This window comes from Dasypus novemcinctus, chromosome 19, assembly GCF_030445035.2.
Source record: "Dasypus novemcinctus isolate mDasNov1 chromosome 19, mDasNov1.1.hap2, whole genome shotgun sequence".
In the NCBI taxonomy this organism is placed as follows: domain Eukaryota; kingdom Metazoa; phylum Chordata; class Mammalia; order Cingulata; family Dasypodidae; genus Dasypus; species Dasypus novemcinctus.
In genome coordinates this window covers 32405175-32426811 of record NC_080691.1, presented here as the reverse complement: position 1 = coordinate 32426811, position 21637 = coordinate 32405175, and positions in this window count along the sequence as shown.

Sequence of the window (21637 nt, the reverse complement as noted above, 5' to 3'; positions counted from 1 at the left end):
GGGAGCAGATGTGCGCCTGCCCCCCCACCCCCCAGAAAACAAAACAAAACAAAACAGTGTGGTATTGACACAAGGACAGACATATAGACCAATGGAATAAAATTGAGAATTCAGAAATAAGCCCTCACATTTATGGCCAATTGATTTTTTTTTCAACTGATTTTTGACAAGAGGGCCAAATCCATTCAGTGGGAAAAGAATAGTCTTTTCAACAAATGGGGGCTGGAAAAACGATATCCACATGGAAAAGAATGAAAGTGGACCCGTGCCTTATACCATATACAAAGATTAACTAAAAATTAACCTAAATATAAGAACTAAAACTATAAAGCTCTTAGAGAAAACCTAGGAGAATATCTTCAGAACCTTGAGTTAACAGTGGGTTCTTAGACTTTACACCCAAAGCATGAGCAACAAAAGAACAAATAGATAAACTGGATCTCATCAAAATTTGAAACTTTTGTGCATCAAAGAACATTATCAAGAAAGTGAAAAGACAACTGAGTGGGAAAAAATAGTTGCAAATCGTATATCTGATAAGAATATTCAGAATATAAAAATAACTTCTACAACTCAACAACAAAAAGACAACCCAATTAAAAAATAGGCCTTGAATACTCATTTCTCCAGAGAAGATACCAATAAGCACCAATAAGTGTATTGAACAGATGCTCAACATCCTTAGCCATTAGGGAAATGCAGATCAAAACTGCAATGAGACACAGAGAGCAGACAACGGGGGGAGGGGGAGAGGGGAGAGAAATAAATAAAAAATAAATCTTAAAAAAAAAACTGCAATGAGGGAAGCGGACTTGGCCCAATGGATAGGGCATCCGCCTACCACATGGGAGGTCCAAGGTTCTAACCCCGGGCCTCCTTGACCCGTGTGGAGCTGACCCATGCGCAGTGCTGATGCGCACAAGGAGTGCCGGGCCACGCAGGGGTGTCCCCTGCATAGGGAAGCCCCACACGCAAGGAGTGTGCCCCATAAGGAGAACCGCCCAGCGCGAAAGAAAGTGCAGCCTGCCCAAGAATGGCACCACACAAACACAGAGCTGACAAAACAAGATGATGCAACAAAAAGAAACACAGATTCCCAGTGCCGCTGATAAGGATAGAAGCGGTCACAGAAGAACAGACAGCGAATGGACAGAGAGAGCAGACAACTGGGGGAGAAGGGGAGAGAAATAAATAAAAAATAAACCTTAAAAAAAACAACTGCAATGAGACACCACTCAATGCCCACTAGAATGGCTATTTTTTAAAAAAGGAAAATAAATGTTGGTGAGGATGCAGAAAAATAGGAAGTCTTGTACATTGGTGGGGATGTAAAATGGTTCAGTGCTGTGGAAAACAGTTTAGTGGCTCCTCAGAAAGTTAAGTATAGAATCACCATAGACCCAATAATCCCACTTGTAGATATATATACCTCATAGAATTCAAAGCAGGGACTTGGGCAGGTACTTGTACACCAAAGTTCATAGCAGCATTATCTGCAATAGCTGAAAGGTGGAAGCAATCCAAGTGTACATCAGTGGATGAACGGAGAAACAAAATATGGCATATGCATACAATGGAATATTATTCAGCCCCAAAAAGAATGAGGTTCTAATACATGCTCCAAAACGGATGAACCTTGAAGGCATCATGCTGAGTGAAATAAAAGGCTGAGTATTGTATGGTCTCACTCATATGAAATAACTAGAATAATTATATTCATAGAGGTAGAAATTAGATTACAACGTACCAGGGAAAAGGGTGGGGGTCAGGATAAGGAGTTAATGCTTAATGGGTACAAAGTTTCTTTTTGGGGTGATGGAAAACTTTTGGTAAGGTAGGACAATGTTGTGAACGCAGTTAACACCACTGAGTTGTACACTTGTTAATTGTTGTATAAATGTTACTACAGTAAAAATAATTTTAAAAAGATTAGATGATTACATATATTTTTCAGAAAAAAAAATTGTCCTGCTATAAATTAAGCTCTGTGAAGTCAGGGATTTTTTTTTCTTAAATTTTTATTTAAAAATTTTTTTAAATTTATTTTTTATTGTCCATTGTCTGCTCTCTGTGTCCATTCACTGTGTGTTCTTCTATGTCTGCTGTATTCTCATTAGGTGGCTCTGGGAACCCATCCTGGGACCTTCTGGAGTGGGAGAGAGGTGATCATTCTCTTGCGCCACCTCAGCTCCCTGGTCTGCTATGTCTCTTATCGTCTCTCCTCTTTTTGTTGCGTCATCTTGCTGTGCCAGGTCCCCGCATGGGCCAGCAGTCCTGTGTGGGGCAGCACTCCTGTGTGGGGAAGTACTCTGCGCAGGTCAGCAGCACTCCACGCAAATCCTGCATGGGCCAGCTCACCACACAGGCCAGCTCGCCTTCACCAGGAGGCCCTGGGTATCGAACCCTGGACCTCCTATATGGTAGATGAGAGCCCAATTGCTTGAACCACATCTGCTTCCCTTAAATTTTTATTTAAAAACTTCCAAAATTTTCAAACACTCTATAACATAAAGCAACAACCTCCCCTTTTTACTTCCCCTATCCTCTGATAACCTCTAATCTACTTTCTGTCTCAATGAATTTGCTATTTCTAGATATTTCATATAAAAGAAATCATAAATTATTTGTCCTTATGTGATTGCTAATTTCATTCAGCACGTTTTCAAGATTCATCTATGCTGCAGTGTCCCAGAACTTTATTCATTCTTAAAGTGGAATAATATTTCATTGTATGTATATACCAGATTTTGCTGATCCATTCATCTCTTGATGGGCACTAGCATTGTTTCCACCTTTTTGTCTATTGTGACTACTACTACTATGAACATTTGTACAAGGATCTGTTTGAGTCCTGTTTTCAGTTTCTTTGGGTATGTACTTGGGAGTTGAATTGCTGGGTCATATGATAATTCTATATTTAACTTTTTGAGGAAGGGCAGGGATTTTTGTGTGTTTTGTGTTCTGCTCTATTCCCAGCACCTAGAACAAGGCACAATCTCATGCTCGATAAATGTGTGTTTAATGAATAAATGAATGAATGAATGGATGAGCGACCTTAAATCATCCTCTTTAGGAACCACTGAGCTAATGCACAGAAAGTGGTGTGCTCGGCTCCTTCCAGGCCCATGATAAGCGTTTGATAAACGTTTGTTACTATGGTTATTAGCTCGGGCGGTCAGAGGAACCTGGGCTTCTTGGGCTAGAGCTACCCACCCTCCTTGCTAGCAGCCCCGCGCCTCTGGTTCCAGGAGGGACGACCACAATCCAGTGAGCCTGAGGTATCTTTTGGTGCTTTCTGAGCTCTCAGTCCAGATGGCTGGACTGAGGTGAACCCTGGCGATTGGAGAGAAGCTCGGGGGAGGTGTTGACAGCACATGGAGGATCGGGGCACACGGCGGCCAGACCAGTCCTTAGCCATTATTTATTACCACTGCAGGCACTTTCGTGAAGGAGATATCAGGCGTTTGGGTACAGAGCTGCATCCAGATGTCCGCCGTAAATGCTCGGCACTTGCTGAGTTCCCAAGAACATAAAACCCGCTGTCAATGGACTTGCCCAGAGCCCGTATTCGTTGCATTTTTATTCTTGTTTAGTTATTACATTAAGTCTCCTGTGATTACAGAGCCGACAGCTGGTAAGGATTTGCATATGGCATGAAATTAAGTTAGTTCATTTTAATGTCTAAACTGAGCAGGGCATGAATTTGTTTGGTGAAAACTCTCTCTCCCTTATCTTTGTTTGCACATCTGTTTTTGGCACTAGCTTTAATGTCTTAAAGTTTGATTTCTCCCAGCTATATCCAGGGAGGAGAGAGAATTGGCTACCCCTTCTAGAATTCCAGAAAGGACTTTGTACTTGGGGCTTAGAATTCTTGCTTGTAGGTTTTAAGAGGAATGAAAACTCAAGGGCTGTGTGGAAATCAGGGTTCTAGTCTCAGATTTCTGTCTTTCTTGCTGTGTTGCCTTGGGCAAATCACTTTCCCTCTCTGGGCCTCAATTTTCTCATCTGTCAAATGAGAGATTGGAAGTTGATAAATGTTCACCTGTGGGGATGCTTTTGGCATTTGGAATGGGACAGTTTTCATTGTGTGGGACTGGGTGGGGTATTGTACAATGTTTAGCTTCCCTGGTCCTTGGGCAGCAAATGGCAACAACAACCCCCATCACTGACAACCGAAAAACACCCAAACACATTTACAAACGTCCCTGTAGCAAACTCCATCAGTGCCCTACTTATCATCCCTGACTCCCTTTACTTTTTTTTAGATTAATTTATTTCTTCCGCCCTCCAATTATTTGTGCTCACTGTCTGCTCTCTGTGTCTGTTTGTTGTGTGCTCCCTGTACCTGCTCATCATCTCCTTAGGAGGCACTGGGAACTGAACCTGGGACCTCCCATATGGGACAGAGGTGCCTAATTGCTTCAGTTACATCTGCTCCCTGCTTGTTGTGTCTCTCATTGTGTTTCCTTGTTGTGTCTACTTGTTTGCAATCATCACCTTGTGTCAGCTTGTCCTCTTGCTTGTCTTCTTTAGGAGGCACTGAGAACCGAACCTCGACCTCCAATGTGGTAGGTGGGTGCCCAACTGCTTGAGCCACATCCACTTCCTGGTTCCTTTTCATTTTTATGCACACCATCTCCCAGCATACTCCCTCCCAACATCCAGCACCTTCATTTCTTTGTTGGAGGACTGCCCTCAGACTGCTGGAACCCACTTTGCAGGGAGTTTATGTTCCCCAATCCTTTGAGAAGGATTTAACCAATAATTAGGTGGTGTGGTGGGTTTAGATGCTCCAGCTCCCTTCCCTCTGACCAGGTGAATACTGAGGTGTGACCTGCTTTGTTCCTAGATCTCTCCTGGGAGATTGAGTCAAGGTTACCCACTGTGGTACTTTGCCTAGTGGTTTGCCACAGGAACACTTCCTAATAAATCACTTTTACACAAATTCTTACCTTAAGGCCTGCTTCTCAGGAGCCCAACTCATGGCAACCTCTGGTGGACGTGTGTATAGGTCCCAGTTGATGACCACTGAGCTATATGAACTCACTGACTTATTTATTACTTCAACAAATATTTGAGAGTCTAATGGGTTCCAGCTTTAGGGCTGTGAGCACAATCTGGATCTGCCCCGTGGAACTTACAACCTAGCAAGGAAGACAATAATAAGTGAACTCGGATGATAAATCCTATGATGGAAGTACACCAGGGTGCTATGAAAAAATAAAATGTGATGATGGGCTTTATGTTGGATGATTGGTACAGGGTTGGGTGTGCTTCTACGAAGAGGGGATGCTTATGTTGGTCCTTGAAAAGGAAAAGGAGCAAGCCATGTAGAGAGTAAGCAAAAGAGCCTGCCTAGCTGAGGAAACAAAGGAAATGCATTGTGCACAAGCCCTGAGGAAGAGAAAGAGTTTGGCATGATGAAGAACTGAATGAAGGCTGGAGGAGATGAAATGCATGCAGAGTGAGGCGATGTGGAGAGCTAGGTGGGGAACAGTCTAGTAGGACCTTACGGTTGGTGGTGAGGAATTTGGATTTTATTTTAAGTATGATGGGAAGCCATTGGAGAGTTTGATGTAGGAATGACTAGTCTCCATTTACATTATAAAGAGCTCTTGGGTTGAAAATGTACTGGAGAGGGTAGTGTATCAGTCAGAGCCTAGTCTAGATGTATCCAACAGTGGGTATACAATGCAGGGAATTGGTTACATAAGTGTTAAGTAAGCTGAGAAGCCACATAGGGGACAGTGAAGCAAAAAGGGTCAACAGCAAGAGTCTCTTTGTATTTCCAGGCTGGAATGACAAATGGAGGAGGTGGTATTTTCAGAGCCCAGGAGCCGGAGTCATCTGGCAGGAACAAAAACCATGTTTGGGCTGCCCTGCTGGAGCTGGCACTATGGAGGTAGAACCCAAAGGAGATGCAAAGGCTGCCCAGGGATGCCACCAAAGCAGGTAGAGGGGCAGAAATAACCTGGTTTCTCCCTGCACCCCTCCCTCTAGTCTTCCACTAGTGCCTCCCATTAGTTGAGTTCATCCTGAAGCCAATCCAAAGAAGGTTGGGAAATATAATTCCCTACAAGGTGCAGAAGGCAAAGAAGGGTAGGCAATGAATCTGAGAGCAAACAGGCAAAGGACCAGTACAGGAGCCAGAGTGGAAGCTGCTGCAGGAGGTGACAGATGGTAGCTCAAGCAAGTCATGGCCAGGGATGGAGGAATGTATTTAGAAATAGGTCCACTTTGGAGCTAGAACCAACAGTGCTTGGGTGTAGTGATGAAGGAGAGGGAGGAATTATGGATCATTCTGAGATTTTTGTCTTGAGTGGGTAGATGGAATGGTTTTCAGGTCAAATCAACATGTAGGTCTTGAGTGTCAGCCCCGCAGGGTTCTCTCAGAAGCTGGCCCTGCTCATTAACACAGTCAGCAAAATATTTGAAGGTCCAGAACCTTTTCTTTGATGAGATTCTCACTACTGGGGCCAAATTCTTGTTGACATGGTTACCTCTTTTAACATCTTCTTGGGTCATGACCAGGCCCTCCTGGGTGCCCAGAAATTTTCGTATTTATAATGATCAGAACAAATTTCTGGGATTCAGAATATTAGTTCTGAGTTAAAAAGTATAATCCAAGTTATTTCTCTGATTTCCTAATAGGGAATTGAGAGGAGCAGATGCTCCAGAGTTAGAAAAACCCAGATTTAAAATCTTATACCAGCTGTGGAGCCTCAGAAAATTTATATAACTTCTGTGAGCCTCGGTTTCCTTTTTTTCCCTTTTTTAAAAATTAAAGTTAATAGATCACAAGGAATATTACATTAAAAAACATAAAAAACAAGGAACATAAGAGGTTCCCATATAACCCGCTCCCCACCCCCCACCACATCATTTTCATAAATTGTATTTTTTTGAAAATATATACATCACAAAAAAAAAGTTACACTAAAAAATATAAGAGGTTCCTGTATACCCCCCCACCCCCACCACCCCACTCCTCCCACACCAACAACCTCCCTCATCATTGCGGCACACTCATCGCACTTGGTGAACACATTTTGGGGCACTGCTGCACTACACAGATAATAGTTTACCCTGTAGTTCATGCTCTCCCTCAGTATATTCAGTGGGTTATGGCAGGATATATAAGGTCCAGCATCTGACCCTGCAATATCATTAAGGACAACTCAAAATCCCAAAAATGCCCCCACATCACATCTCTTCTATCCTCTCCCTGCCCTCAGCAACTACTGTGGCCACTTTCTCCACCTCGATGCTAAAATTTCTTCTATTACTTTTCACAATTTAGAGTAGAATATCAGTATGTCCATTCTAGTCCATATTTTATTCCTCCATTCTGTGGACCCTGGGATGGCAATGTCCTCTTCTCCTCTAGATCAAGAGGGGACTTAGATTCCACATGGATGATGGATGCAATTCCTCTGCTTACAGTTGTAGGCACTCTTGTGGTGGTTGACCATCTTCACTCCCTGTTAGCTTACCTGGGTAAGACCAACGAACCAGAGAGTAGGAGTTGCCACTCTGCTGAGGCTCAGGGCCCAGCTGGCACATGGGCAGTCCAGAGATTCAAGTCTCCTGAGTATGGACCATCCCTAGCGCCAACCACAGGTGCAGTAAAAGTGACAGAAGAAGCATGTGTGGAAAAGTCACATCTGAGTCCAGCTCCATTACACTCAGGAGCACAAATTCCAAAGTAGGGCCCTCTAACATGGCACAGAGCTCCAAATCCATCTGCCATGACTATATATCCTGTGGATCTCCATAGCCTTCAGGAGAACCAGTACCTAGGGTTGTGTCTACTTTGGCTTTTTCTGGGGTCCTGCTAAGGTGTGCATAAGCGTGATCCCTCTGATGACCTCTCAACTCTTTTTGGAAGACTCTTAGCCTATATCAACTCATTTGTCTTTGCCATTTCTCCCTTTTATTTAAGGTCAAAGAGCAGTTTTTAACACTTGATCCAACATGTAGGCTTAGATATTCTGTTGGTCTGAGTTGACCCTTTTATTCGAGGTCTCTTTCTAGTTGCTTCTCCAGTTAGTGATTGTTAGTAATCCTTTGGCGCTAGGGAGGCTCATCCCCAGGAGTCATGTCCCACGTTGAGGGGAGGGTAATGCATTTACATACTGAGTTTGACTTAGAGAGTGGCTACATTTGAGCAACATGGAGGCTCTCAGGAGGTAACTCTTAGGCACCCTATAGCTCTAGACCTAGTTCATATTTCAGGCACACAGGGACCTAAGAATAGTCATCAGTATCAAGGGCTCATTATTGTACCATCCTCCCTTGTTGATCTTTGCTGTTGCACTTGGGGGATTATTGTTGTTCCATTGGGGAATGTGACAGAGCTCCCCTGGGTGGGAACTCAGCACTCCCTCAGTTGACATTTGTAACTGTAACTACTAAAAAAATACCCAACATATATCCTAACATATTTATGTTCCCTATATATATACCCTGGAGAACTTCCCCCACCCATGTGCCCCCCATCAATAACACCCCACATCAGAGTTCCTCCCCTGCCATAGTTGAACCTCTCTGTGATCCAAAACTTCTTTAACAATGAATCCTAATATATTGCCAAATCCAATTAATAGGAAATTGAAATACAGTGATGGGTTTAAAGTTTAGAAATAGAATACATAGTAATTTAGAAATACTAAAATAAAAATAAATTGGTATATTAATAAAATGAAAAATATTATAAAGCTTTGTTTCTAACGTTTTACCTTTCATCCCTGGAATAGGTGTTGCCCTGTATGTACAGTGGCAAGGCAGTTTCATTTCTTCCTCAGTGTCTACATCCTTTCTTTTTCTTTTTTTTTCTAATTTTAAATTTTGTCTCCAAAAAAGTTTTAGATCACAGTAATTCACATACACAATATAGGGGACTCCCAGATATCAAACCCTTTTCCCCTTTCCCCAGCAATGATCTCTTTACATGTTCATGTTATATTTGCTGCAGATGATGTACAAATTTTGAAACATAACTATCAAACATGGTTCCATTTTGGTTTACATTATTGTTTATATTTTAGACTGTACAAATTTCTAAATTTTTAGTTTCCTTATGTTTTACATTATAGTTTACATTTTAGTTTATAGAGTTTTATATACTTTAGATGTAAGTTGACATGTCCATCATTGCATGATCTCATGGAGCACTTCCATTGCCCCCCGGTTCCCTCCTTCCATCCATGCTATACCTCTCTTCCCCTCCCCTCAGGGCACACTGTGACACTCAATCTTCACTACTTGAATAACCAGATTTACAGATAATGCAACAATACTGAGGGCTTGACATACTAGACTGCCCTAACCTAATTGGGAGCCAGTGATTCTCTAGAGAGACACAATTCCCTCTCTTTGGGAACATCAGGTCTCCCCAGAATGTGGGTACACCTTCACATTCATTGTATGGGTTTCCCCCCAATGATATAACACAGTACGATAAAATGAGCACTCACATACTCCCTAGAAGCTTGCCCTTGTACCAGATGCCCCCCCTTAAGCACCTTAAACACGTGATCCTTCCTTATTATATTTTGTAAAGAGTTTTCTCAACACTATAGTTTCAAACATATACCTGACATTCTCCCATATTCAACGGTTCCCCCCAGCCCTCTCCCCAATTCCTTGGGTCATCTGACCAATCCTCCCAACCCTAGCCCACCTCAAGCCCACAAAGCCCCATCCAAAGGTACCCCAGTGCCCCCATCTTATCCCTTCCCTATGCAAATACTTAGCCTCCAGCTTGTCATAGACTTCAGCCATGTAGGCGTCAGCTTGCAAACTTCCTTACCCCCCAGATTCCTTTAAGCCTATCTTCCAGTCTTTAGCTCTCTGAGACAGCTCAGTTTGTTTGTTTCATATCAGAGAGGTCATGTAGTATTTGTCCTTCAATGCCTGGCTTGCTTCACTCAACTTAAGGTCCTCAAGATTCATCCATGTTATCACATGTGTTTGTACTGTTTTCCTTCTTATAGTGGAGTAGTATTCCATTGTATGTATATACCACATTTGATTTATCCATTCATCCACTGATGGGCATTTGGGTTGATTCCAACTTTTGGCAATAGTGTATAATGCTGCTATGAACATTGGTGTACATATATTGGTTTGGGTCCTTATTTTCAGATCTTCTGGGTATATACCCAGCAGTTTAATTGCTGGGTCATATGGCAAATCTATAGCTAACTTTTTGAGAAACTGCCAAACTGTCCTCCAGAATGGCCGGATCCTTCTGCATTCCCACCAGCAGTGGATGAGAGTTCCCATTCCTCTGCATACTCTCCAGTACTTGTAGTCTTCTGTTTTTTGATAGCTGCCAGTCTTATGGGAGTAAGATGGTATCTCAATGTAATTTTGATTTGCATTTCCCTAATAGCTAGTGATTTTGAGCATTTTTTCATGTGCTTTTTAGCCATCTGTATTTCTTCTTTGGAGAAGCATCTCTTCAAATCTTTTTCCCATTTTTTAAAAGGGTTGTTTGTCTTCTTATTTTCAAGATATAGGAGTTCTTTATATATCTAGGATATAAGTCTCCTATCAGATATATGGTTACCAAATGTTTTCTACCATTGTGTAGGCTCTCTTTCATTTTCATGACAAACTCCTTTGAGGTGCAAAAGGCTTTAATTTTGAGGAAGTCCCATTTGTCTATTTGTTTTTTTGCTGCTTGTGCTTTGGGTGTGAAGTTCATGAAGCCATTTCCTATTGCAAGGTCCTGCAGATACTTCCCTACACTGTTTTCCAAGGTCTTTATGGTCTTGGCTCTTATATTTAGGTCTTTGATCCATCTTGAGTTGATTTTTGTATAAGGTGTGAGATGGTAATCCTCTTTCCTTCTTTTGCTTATTGATATCCAATTCTCTAGACACCATTTGTTGAAGAGGCCATTCTGTTGAAGTTGAGTGGGCTTGGTGGCCTTGTTGAATATCAGATGACTGTATATATGAAGATCTATATCAGAACTCTCAATTCAGTTCCATTGGTCAGTGTGTCTATCCTTGTGCCAATACCATGCTGTTTTCACTACTGTAGTTTTGTAGTATATTTTGAGGTCTGGTAGTGTGATTCCTCCAGTTTCATTTTTCTTTTTCAATGTCTTTGTCTATTCAGGGCCTCTTTCCTTTCCAAATAAATTTCATAGTTAGTTTTTCTAGTTCATTTAAAAATGCTGTGTTGATTTTTATTGGGATTGCATTGAATGTGTAGATCAGTTTTGGTAGGATAGAAATCGTAATAATATTTAGTATTCCTATCCATGAACAGGGAATATTCTTCCACTTGTTTAGGTCTTCTTTGATTTCCTTGAACAGTTTTGTGTAGTTTTCTGTGTATAAGTCTTTTACATCTTTGTTTAAATTTATTCCTACGTATTTGATTTTTTAACTTACTATTGTAAATGGTATTTGTTTCTTGATTTCCTCCTCAGATTGCTCATCATCGGTGTACAGAAATGCTACTGATTTTTGTGCATTGATCTTATACCCTGTGACTTTACTGAACTCATTTATAAGTTCTAGAAGCTGTGTTGTAGACTTCTCAGGGCTTTCTATGTATACGATCATGTCATCTGCAAATAGTAAATTTTTAACTTCTTCCTTTCCTATTTGAATTCCTTTTATATCTGGGTCTTGCCTCAGTGCTCGAGCTAGTACTTCTAAAACAATGTTAAATAGAAGGGGTGATAGTGGGCATCCTTGTCTTGTTCCTGATCTTAGAGGGAAAGATTTTAGGATTTCACCATTGTAAATGGTATCAGCTGTGGGTTTTTCATATATACCCTTTATTATGTTCAGAAAGTTTCCTTCTATTCCTATCTTTTGCAGTGTTTTTATCAAGAAGGAATGCTGTACTTTGTCAAATGCTTTTTCTGCAACTATAGATATGATCATGTGATTTTTTTCCCTTCAATCTGTTTATGTGGTGTATTACATTAATTGATATTCTTATGTTGATCCATCCTTGCATACCAGGAATAAAGCCCACTTGGTCGTGGTGCATAATTTGTTTAATGTGTTGTTGAATATGATTAGCAAGTATTTTGTTGAGGATTTTCACATCTAGCTTCATTAGAGATTGGTCTGTAATTTTCCTTTCTTGTGGTGTCTTTGTTTGGCTTTGGTATTAGGATAATGTTGGAATCATAAAATGAATTAGGCAATGTTCCTTCTATTTCAATTTTTTGGAAGAGTTTAAGCAAAATTGGTTTTATTTCTTTCCGGAATGTTTGGTAGAATTCACCTGAGAAGCCATCTGACCCAGGGCTCTTTTTAGTTGGGAGGTTTTTAATGACTGATTCTATCTCTTTACTTGTGATTGGTTTGTTGAGATTATCGATTTCTTCTTTGTTAATGTAAGTTGCTTATGTGTTTCTAGGAATTTGTCCATTTCCTCTAAATTGTCTTTCTTGTTGGAATACAGTTTTTCAAAGTATCCTCTTATGATAGTCTTTATTTCAGTGGGGTCAGTGGTGATATCACCCTTCTCATTTCTTATTTTGTGTATTTGCATCTTCTCTCTTTTTTTCTTTGTTAGTCTAGCTAAGGGTTTGTCAATTTTATTGATCTTCTCAAAGAACCAGCTCTGTGTTTTGTTTATTTTTTTGAGTGCTTTCCTGTTTTCTATTTCATTTAGTTCTGCTCTGATCTTTGTTATTTCATTCTTTCTTCTTTCTTTGGAGCTAGTTTGTTGTTTTTTTACTAATTCCTCCAATTGTTCAGTTAGTTCTTCAGTTTTAGCTCTTTCTTCTTTTTTAATGTATAAATTTATGGCTATGACTTTCCCTCTCAGTACAGCTTTTGCTGCATCCCATAAGTTTTGATATGTTATGTTATAATTTTCATTCGTTTCAAGGTAGTTATTGATTTCTGTTGAGATTTCCTCCTTGATCCACTGTTTTTCTAAGACTGTGTTGTTCAACTTCCATATCTTGGTGCCAAATCTGGGCCTCTGGCCCTTGCAGATTTCCAGCTTCACTCTACTGTGGTCAGATAAATTATTTTGTATGATTTTGATCTTTCTGAATTCATTGAAACTTTCTTTGTGGCTTAGTATGTGTTCTATCTTGGTGAATGGTCCATGTGCTCTTGAGAAAAATGTATATCCTGCTGCATTTGGGTGTAATGTTCTGTATATGTCTATTAGGTCCAGCTCCTGTAATATACTGTTCAAAGTCTTTGTTTCTTTATTGATTCTCTTTTCAGATGTTCTGTCCAATGGTGATAGTGGTGTGTTAAAGTCCCCCACTATAATCGTAGCAGCATCTATTCCTTCACTTAGTTTCTCCAGTGTATTTGGAGACACCCTTGTTGGGGGCATAAATGTTTATGATTGTTCATTCTTCTTGAAAGATTATTCCTTTCACTAATATGTAGTGTCCATCTTTATCTCTCACAACAGTTTTGCATTTAAAGCCTATTTTGTCTGATATTAATATAGCTACACCTGCCCTTTTTTGGTTATTGTTTGCCTGTAAGATTGTTTTCCAGCCATTCACTTTCAATCTCCTTGAATCCCTGGGTCTAAGATGAGTTTCTTGTAGACAACATATAGATGGGTCATATTTCCTTATCCAATCTTCCACTCTGTGTCTCTTAACAGGTGAATTTAATCCATTGACATTTAGTGTTATTACTTTCAAGGAATTACTTATACTAGCCATATTTTATTTGGATTTGTGTTTGTCTTGTGTTGTTTGATTTTTTTTCTCTTTTTGTTGTTTTAGTTGTTCTTACACTCTCCTCCAACTCTGTCTTTCCTGTTTTTTTTTCTTTCTTTCTGCAGAACTCCCTTTAGTGTTTCTCGAAGGGAAGTTTCTCTTAGTTCCTGTTTATCTGTGAGTATTTTGAACTCTCTATCATTTTTGAATGCTAGCTTTGCTGGATAGAGTATTCTTGGTTGGAAATTCTTTTCTTTTATTACCTTGACTATGTCATACCACTGCCTTCTTGCCTCCATGGTTTCAGATGAGAGATCAGCCCTTAATCTTATGGAGCCTCCCTTGTATGTAATGGTTCTCTTTTCTCTTGCTGCTTTTAGTATTTTCTCTTTGTCTTGAGCATTGGATAATTTGACAAGTATACATCTTGGGATAGACCTGTTTGGATTTATGCTGTTCGGGGTGCATTGTGCTTCCTGGACATGTACATTCATCTCCCTCAATAGGTTTGGGAAGTTTTCAGCCATTATTTCCTCCAACACTCCTTCTGTCCCCTTTCCCTTCTCTTCTCCTTCTGGGATGTCTATAATGCTTTTGTTTGTGTGTTTTGTGTTGTCATTCAGGTCCCTAAGTCCCTGCTGGATTTTTTCTATCTTTTTATGAATTAATTCTATCTATCTATTTGATTTCAGATGTACTGTCTTCCACATCACTAATTCTTTCCTCTGCCTCTTCAACTCTGCTATTATGTGCTGAGAGTGTATTTTAGATTTCTTGGATTGTGCTCATCTCCATGATCTTTTTGTGCAGGATCACAATTTCTTCTATATGTTCTCCAAGTGTTTTCTTAATATGCTTAATCTCTTCCTTCACTTCATTGAATTGGTCCATGATACATCTTTTGAGAGCTTTAATTACTTGTTCGATGTTCCACTTCTCTTACTGGTTTTTAGTTTGTTCATTGTATTGGACCATGTTTTCCTGATTATTGGTATGGTCTGTAGTTTTTTGTTGCTGCCTGGTCATCATTTTATCTTGTTGGGTTTATCCTTTTGATTATCTTTTTATTCTAGTCTTGGGGTTTAATAAGTTGTTGTTTTTGTGTGCATGTTAAGTCTTCTTTTTGTCACTTTTTTCTTCTTATTCTATTTCCTTGTTGTTGGCTAAGTTCCCTTGAAGGAAGATATTAGGTCCAGAGAAAGCAAAAGGGGTAAGAAAAGAAAAATATAATAGTAGTATTGATAGTGAATGTTAGCAGAAGAACCATGTGAGATCTAAGAGAATGGGTATAGAACTCATGGAAGCTGTGTATAGTTAAAACTGTAAAAAAGTGGAGTACCTACAATGATATATTAAACTGAATATGGGGAGGAATATACTATGAATTAAAAGGCCAGTGTGGTCAGGAGAGAGGGAAAAAGAAAAGAGAGGACAATAATATATAGAATGAATAAATGATAGAAAACAGATTAGAGGTATTAGAGATAAAAAGTCAGAAATATTGGCTAAACAGAGAGAGGTGCAATGTAAGTGAAACCATAAATGATGGAGGAGAGAATGATGTAAAGGAAAGGGGATAGCATTGGTAGCCAAAATCAGTGCACACAGAAAAGGGAAAATTGAGGATGAGGAATCACAGCAAATAAATGCTGCCTGCAGCGCTAATATAAAAAAAGAAAAAAGAAAAAAAAAAGGAGAAAGAAAGAGAGAAAAAAACAGAGCAAGAAAAAGAGAAGGGAGAAAAAAGAAAAGAAAAGAAAAAAAAAGGGTGGTGGTGGTGGGGGATAAAGAGGAAGAAAAAAACAAGAAAACAAACCAACAAAAAAGACCAGACAAGGCCTCAGGCAAAGAATCCTCTTTGCAATTGAATAAACTGCTTAGGAGTCTGACCTTCCCCCTTTCTCCCTTCCTCACTTCCCTCTCTCCCAAGGCAGTAAGAAGTCTGCGTGGAGGGCTCCTGTAGGAAATTCAAATGTGTCCTGGGTGAACCAACTCACCTGAGAAAATAATGACTCTTAATTTCTTGAGAGAGCACCCACCCCTTGCCATATGCTATTGGAAGCCTGTAAAGCACGTCCTACTGTCCCTCTCCCTTAGGTGTGCTACAAGGGGTGTGGTTAATTTTCTGACTCCACCTTTTCCCAGACCAAGTTTCCTATCCCAGGGTGTTTAGGTAAATTGGGCTCTCTCACCAGATTTGCCTCTTCTTTCTTCCTAAGCTCTCTCCAAGTCAGCTAATATGCTCCTCCAAACTCAATAAAAGGGGGGACCAGAAAACTGAACCTGCACTCCTTGGCCCCTCTGCACCTCCCTCCGGAACTCTCCCACTCCCAGAGTTAGTCCGTGACCAGAGGGGTAGGGCAATGATGGATTTCTGGGAGTGCTGGGCTTGGGAATCAGAGGCTCGGGAGAATGTGGACTAATGTGTGTAGGTCTGTGAAATGTGGGCTGTGGGGGTTCAGAAGACACAGGCTTGGGGTTCACACATTTGGGAAACATGGGGCTTGGAAACTCCGCCCCACAACCGGCAGTTCTCAGTGAACACCGCAGCTCTTAGCCCTAGGGGGAAGGGATTTACTTTCCCACGGCTTCCAAGTTCAGTGTTAGAAACTTGCAGTTCTACCTTGAGCAAACACCAATTCTGCTGCAGTATCGCCAGATCAATGTCCAGACACCTCCTGCCCTACAGGTACCTGAAAACAGCCTGCTCCAGTAGGACTCTGTCACCACACAGCCAGTTTTTTTGTAAGAGAAATGACGACGGTGTACTTACTCAGATGCCATCTTGCCCCATCTCCTCAGTTTCCTCTTTTGGAAGATGGGAATTGTATTTGTTAAGACTTTTTAATTGTGGCAGAAACCCAACTTTATTTAGGGTCAATGAAAGCATTAGCAAAGGTATTTTTTTAGAAATCTCATGATTCTAGAGAAGAGTTGAAAAGTCAAGCTAGAGGAAGGCCAGAGACACAGCCAAATCCCACTAACTGGAGCCTGGACTGGAGTCCCATAGGGCTTCTCTCTCCACTGCTCATCACTGAATGTCTCTGTGTACAGATTTTATTCTCTTCTTTCTCTGCAGTCTAATCTTCCTCTGCTCCCTAATCCACATAGAGGGAAACATGGGTATCATGGCTTCAGGAATTTACACAAAAGTCATTCCAGCCATCCAGAAAGAATCTGACTGGACTTGGTGCCACATTCAAAATTCTCAGGGAAGGAACTCATTGGCCCATTTTGGATCAGGCAATTATCCACGAACCAATCAGCTGTGGCCTGGGGCAGGGCAGCTCACATTGTAACATGGTTGCTCCTGCTTTAGCCATGTGGATTGGAGGAGGGGTAATTCCCAGAAGAATGGGATACTGGGAAGACAATCCCATAGAATGCTACTGCTGGGATAATAATGGCACTTTCTCCAAATGTTGCTATGACAAGTAAATGTGATAATACATGTAAAACACTTAGTTCCTGATATGTAGTAAGTGTTCAGTAAATGTTATCTGCTATTTTCATTATCTGACCCAAGCTACCCAAGCTACCCTTGAAGGTGGTAAATACTCATAAAATCAACAGATAAGCTGTCAGGGAAAACCCTAAGATGGAAGACCAGGAGTTTCATTTGAGAAGTTATTCATTTCATTTGAGTTGTCAGTGCCTCCATCATTGTATTCATGCATGTCTCTCCCTCCTACATGAGAGTACAAATAAGTGGGAGTGGTGGTCTAAGAGCAGTGAGGCCATGAAATCTCACTTTCACAGATAAAATAGGAAGGGGGCCTCTTCTCAAGGCTTAAACAAAGGGCTGTGCTGAATGAGGGGCAGGGTTTCAGACCCATTTCCATTTATATGTCTGTAAAGATCAGAGAGAGATTGGCTAGGTCTTTGAAGAGCTCCTGAAATCTTGTTCACCTTCTTTTCATTGCCCTCAGAGAGAGGTAAGGCCAACTGTGAATTGCACAGCCACCCCAGCCTCAAAGTACATCAGCGTGTAGGGCCAGGTTGCTCTGGTCATGACTGGGTAATTGTTCTTATTCTAGTCCATTCTCTGCAGGCTTTGACCAACTCTGTGCAGGTGCCCATGGAGCTTCTCTGATGTTGCAGTGGAGGTTCTCTCAGGAACCTGCTCATAACCTCTGTGTGTGCTACTTGCTACATGTGGGGGAGTCCATGCCCTGGATGTTCCTTGACCACAGGGAGACAGGAGCTAATGGGTCATTGCACCCACCCTTCTCTCCCCAGATGGGTGGTGCTGAGATACATTTCCTTGGGCTCCCCCAAAAGATCCCATGGGATTGAGGAACCCATCACCAGTGGCAGTGGCCAACTTGGTAACACATCCTTGTGTTGGCTCTTCTTACCACCCATATCCACTGCTCTACCCCTGTCCCTCTCTCCTGCTCACTGAGATCGTGCTCCTAAATCTACTGCCTGCATGCTAACCTTTGTTCCAGGCACTGCTTTTGGTGAAATAGTTTCCAATTTTCACTCTTGTGAACAGTGCTGCAGTGAACATTCTTGTGCCTAAAACTAGGTTGTGCAGGTAATTCTGGGGACTAAATGCTCTGAAGTGTAATTGCTGGGTTGAAAGGTTTGCCCACTTTTTTTTTTTTTAAAAGCTATTGCTAAATTGCCCTTCCAAGCTGTTGCAGCAATTTGTATCACATATTACTGTGTTTTGAATTGGACTGAATAAGTGGTGGTGGAGCCACACGCTGAAACATCACATCATCAAAATACTGAGTAAATGCTATTCACAAACACAGGACGCATTCCCCGTGTATTGAGAAGCGCAGGGAGAATGGGGCACGAAGGCCTGGGAAACAGCTTGTGTTGGAGCTGTGGCAAGTAGGGAGCTTGCTCTCCTTGCAAGGGGTCACCACGATACAGCTCTAGCTGACTTTTGACTGTGCAGGCAAGATGTTGCCTGATCATCCTACTTTTCAAGAAGCCAAAAAATCTGCCTTTTAATGTGAAGATTCTGGAATTCGAAATGTTGGCAACCGAATAAATTAGAAAACATTGGACTAAACAAAACACATCTGCAGGCTGGATCTTGCCAGAAGCTGCTGGTTTATGACTTCTGGTTAGGTTAAAAGAAACAAAACAAAACCAGATAGGTCACAACGATGATGATGATGATGATAGCTGTGGTAGATTGAATTATGTACCCCAGTTTTGACATGTCCTTAATCCGCATTCTGTGGGTGTGATCCCATCATAAATAGGATCTCTTGAAGATGTTCTTTTTAGATAAGGTGTGGCCCAACTGAATGAGGTTGGGTCTTAACCCAGATTACTGGAGCCCTTTATAAGCAGAGGAAACTCAGATATAGTGAGAGAAAGCCATGGGGAGGACCTGGAAGCGGGATGTCAATGGAACCCTGAAGAGAAAGGAGAGGACATCTCCATGTGATGTGAGGCAGGGCTACAAGCCCAAGGCAGCCCCAGAATCACTGCAGCCAGCACTAGAACGTTATATACTTTGGGGAGAAAGCATCACCTTGCTGACACCTTGATTTTAGACTTCTCGTAGCCTTAAAACCATGAGCCAGTAATTATCTTTATTTAAGCCAGACCATTGTGTGGTATATGTCATAGCAGCACGATAGACTAAGACAATAGCAAATATTATTGCAGGACTTACTATGTGCCTTATATGCATTAACTCATCTTATATGCATTAACTCATCTAATGTCTTATATGCATTAACTCATCTAATCCTCATGATGATTCTCTAAAAGAGATACTATTATCATCACCACTTTGCAAATGAGGAAACTTAGGCACAGAGACGTGATTTTATTGCCTCAGGTGCTAGTAAGTGTGAGGTCAAGTTCACATCGTGCAGTCTGGCTCTAGTGGGGTACAGTCCTAACTCCTCTTTGTACCCCACTCTACATATGGGATGGCTCTATTTTTGCTTAAACACATGCATGCAGTCTGGCTGGAAATATACCAATATGTTGACTTTTTTTTTTATCTTTGGGTGATCTTTTAAAAATTCTTTATTGAAACAATTTTGTACATTGCATGTGTATGAATTTTGTAACAATAAAATAATAAAGGTCAAAGAATGCCAAAGCTCCCCCCTCTCTTTTCCTCTCCCCTGTCTCCCCTGTCTCCCCTGTTGGGGCCTCCATTCCCACTTCTACCTCCAGCTTTCCCAGCAGCATCCTCTTCTCCTGGGGCCTGCTTGGAGCTGTGATCCTCAGGTCAGGCTTTGCTCTGCCAGGCTCCTTCTGGACCAGGACCCTTGGCAGAAAATCATCTTTGCCCTAGGGCCTGAGTCTTCAGGGGGACGTTGACCTAGGTTGGTTCCACAGAAGAAGACACTGAGACAAGGATTTATGTGCCCCAGGGGAGATGGGTAAGGCAGTGGGGGAATCAGGAAGCCAAGGAAGAGTGCAATTTCAGGGAAGTCCTGGGGAGGGCAGCTCTGCCTGATCTTGCAGGGGTGCTCTGGAGTGTTACACCTGAGCAGTGGCCTAGGAAAGGGAGCTGGGCTTTCACACACAGGCACCAGGCAGCCGTTAGTTAAGGGCTACCTGGGAGAAATGCTCAGGCACTCCTGACCCTGTGCAAGTGCCAGCAAAGACTTTCCAGTCGCTCACAGGCGCCAGAGCCACAGGTGCTGGCTCTTAGAGGGGAAAGCACATAGAAGGTCGGAGGACTCCAGGGCAATCTGGCTCAATCACCAGCATTGTCTGCTTCAGATCTTGCTACCTGGGTCTGTGCTTTCAATGTTTGGGGTTAGCTTGGCATTGTATGCTCACTGTGTGACCTTGGGCAAATCACTCAGCTTCTCTGAGCCCCAGTCTTCTTAATGGTAAAATGGGGGCAATGATTTTCATTCCCCTGTTCCAGGGTAAGTAATGCACAATGTGAGGCCTGTGGCTTTTTCTAGGTTGGGGCTTGTTTATCTCAAATCTCTGCTCTGTATTCTGAGTTAAATGGGACTGTGTATGTAAAATGCTTGCATAGTACATATTAGTGCCCTGAATTGTTAATTTCTCTTTTCCTCCTTCTCTCTTCCTCCTTCTTTCCCTTCCTTCCTTCCTTTTGACTGATATTCATGTGCCTATTGTATACCACACAGTGTTGTGGGCAGGGAACACAGTGGTAAACAAGACAGACACAGTAACTGCCTCCATTTCCTCTAGAACCAGCTGACCTCTCTCCTGGGATGAAATAAAATCAATAAGCTCGAGACCAGGCCCAAGATCCCCTGACGCAGCGTTGAAAATCAGAGCTCGTAAGCCCAAGCCTCGTGATCCTGCTCTGCCTCTTGGATGTACTTTTGGGGGCCTGGACTGTACTTTAAATTATTTTAAGTTACAGGCTAAATTTATTATATGGGAAAATTTCACTTAGAAAATGTATATCCCTAGCTTTTCTTGAAATAATTGGATGAGCCGGCAGCCTTGGGCCTGCGTTCTTGTGAGACGTGGGCTGGCCTGAGCTGCAGAGCTGCTACCCCTGGGGAGGCAGGGGACGCGTTTTCTGGTTCACGCCATTCCCTGCCTGGCCTGATTCAGTAATTTGTTACCTGCCTGTTCCCTGTAGGGCATTCAAGTTTTCAACTGCAGGTTTAAATGAATATGACTCTAATTAAGCAGCCTGACCTTTGGGGACTCACTTTCCCACAAGGAGAATGGGGTCGGTGGAATCTTGTCTTTTATTCTTTCTCCACGGGCTTTAGATCACTGAATATGGAGTGGGGTTTGGAGTTCGGTGGCTGGTGGGAATTGGGAGTAATTACTGTGGTAGACTGGTTGCATTAATGACCCCCAGTTAATGGTCTCCCTGTATCCATGTTCTTAGTCCTGTACCTCTTAGTCCCCTCCAATTCTGAATGTGAACTGCTTTGGCCAAAAGAATTTTAGCAAACATGATGCAAGCAGAGGTTGGGAAAAGTACTTGCACATTTCCCCTTGCTCTCTTGGATCCCTGCAAGCACCATG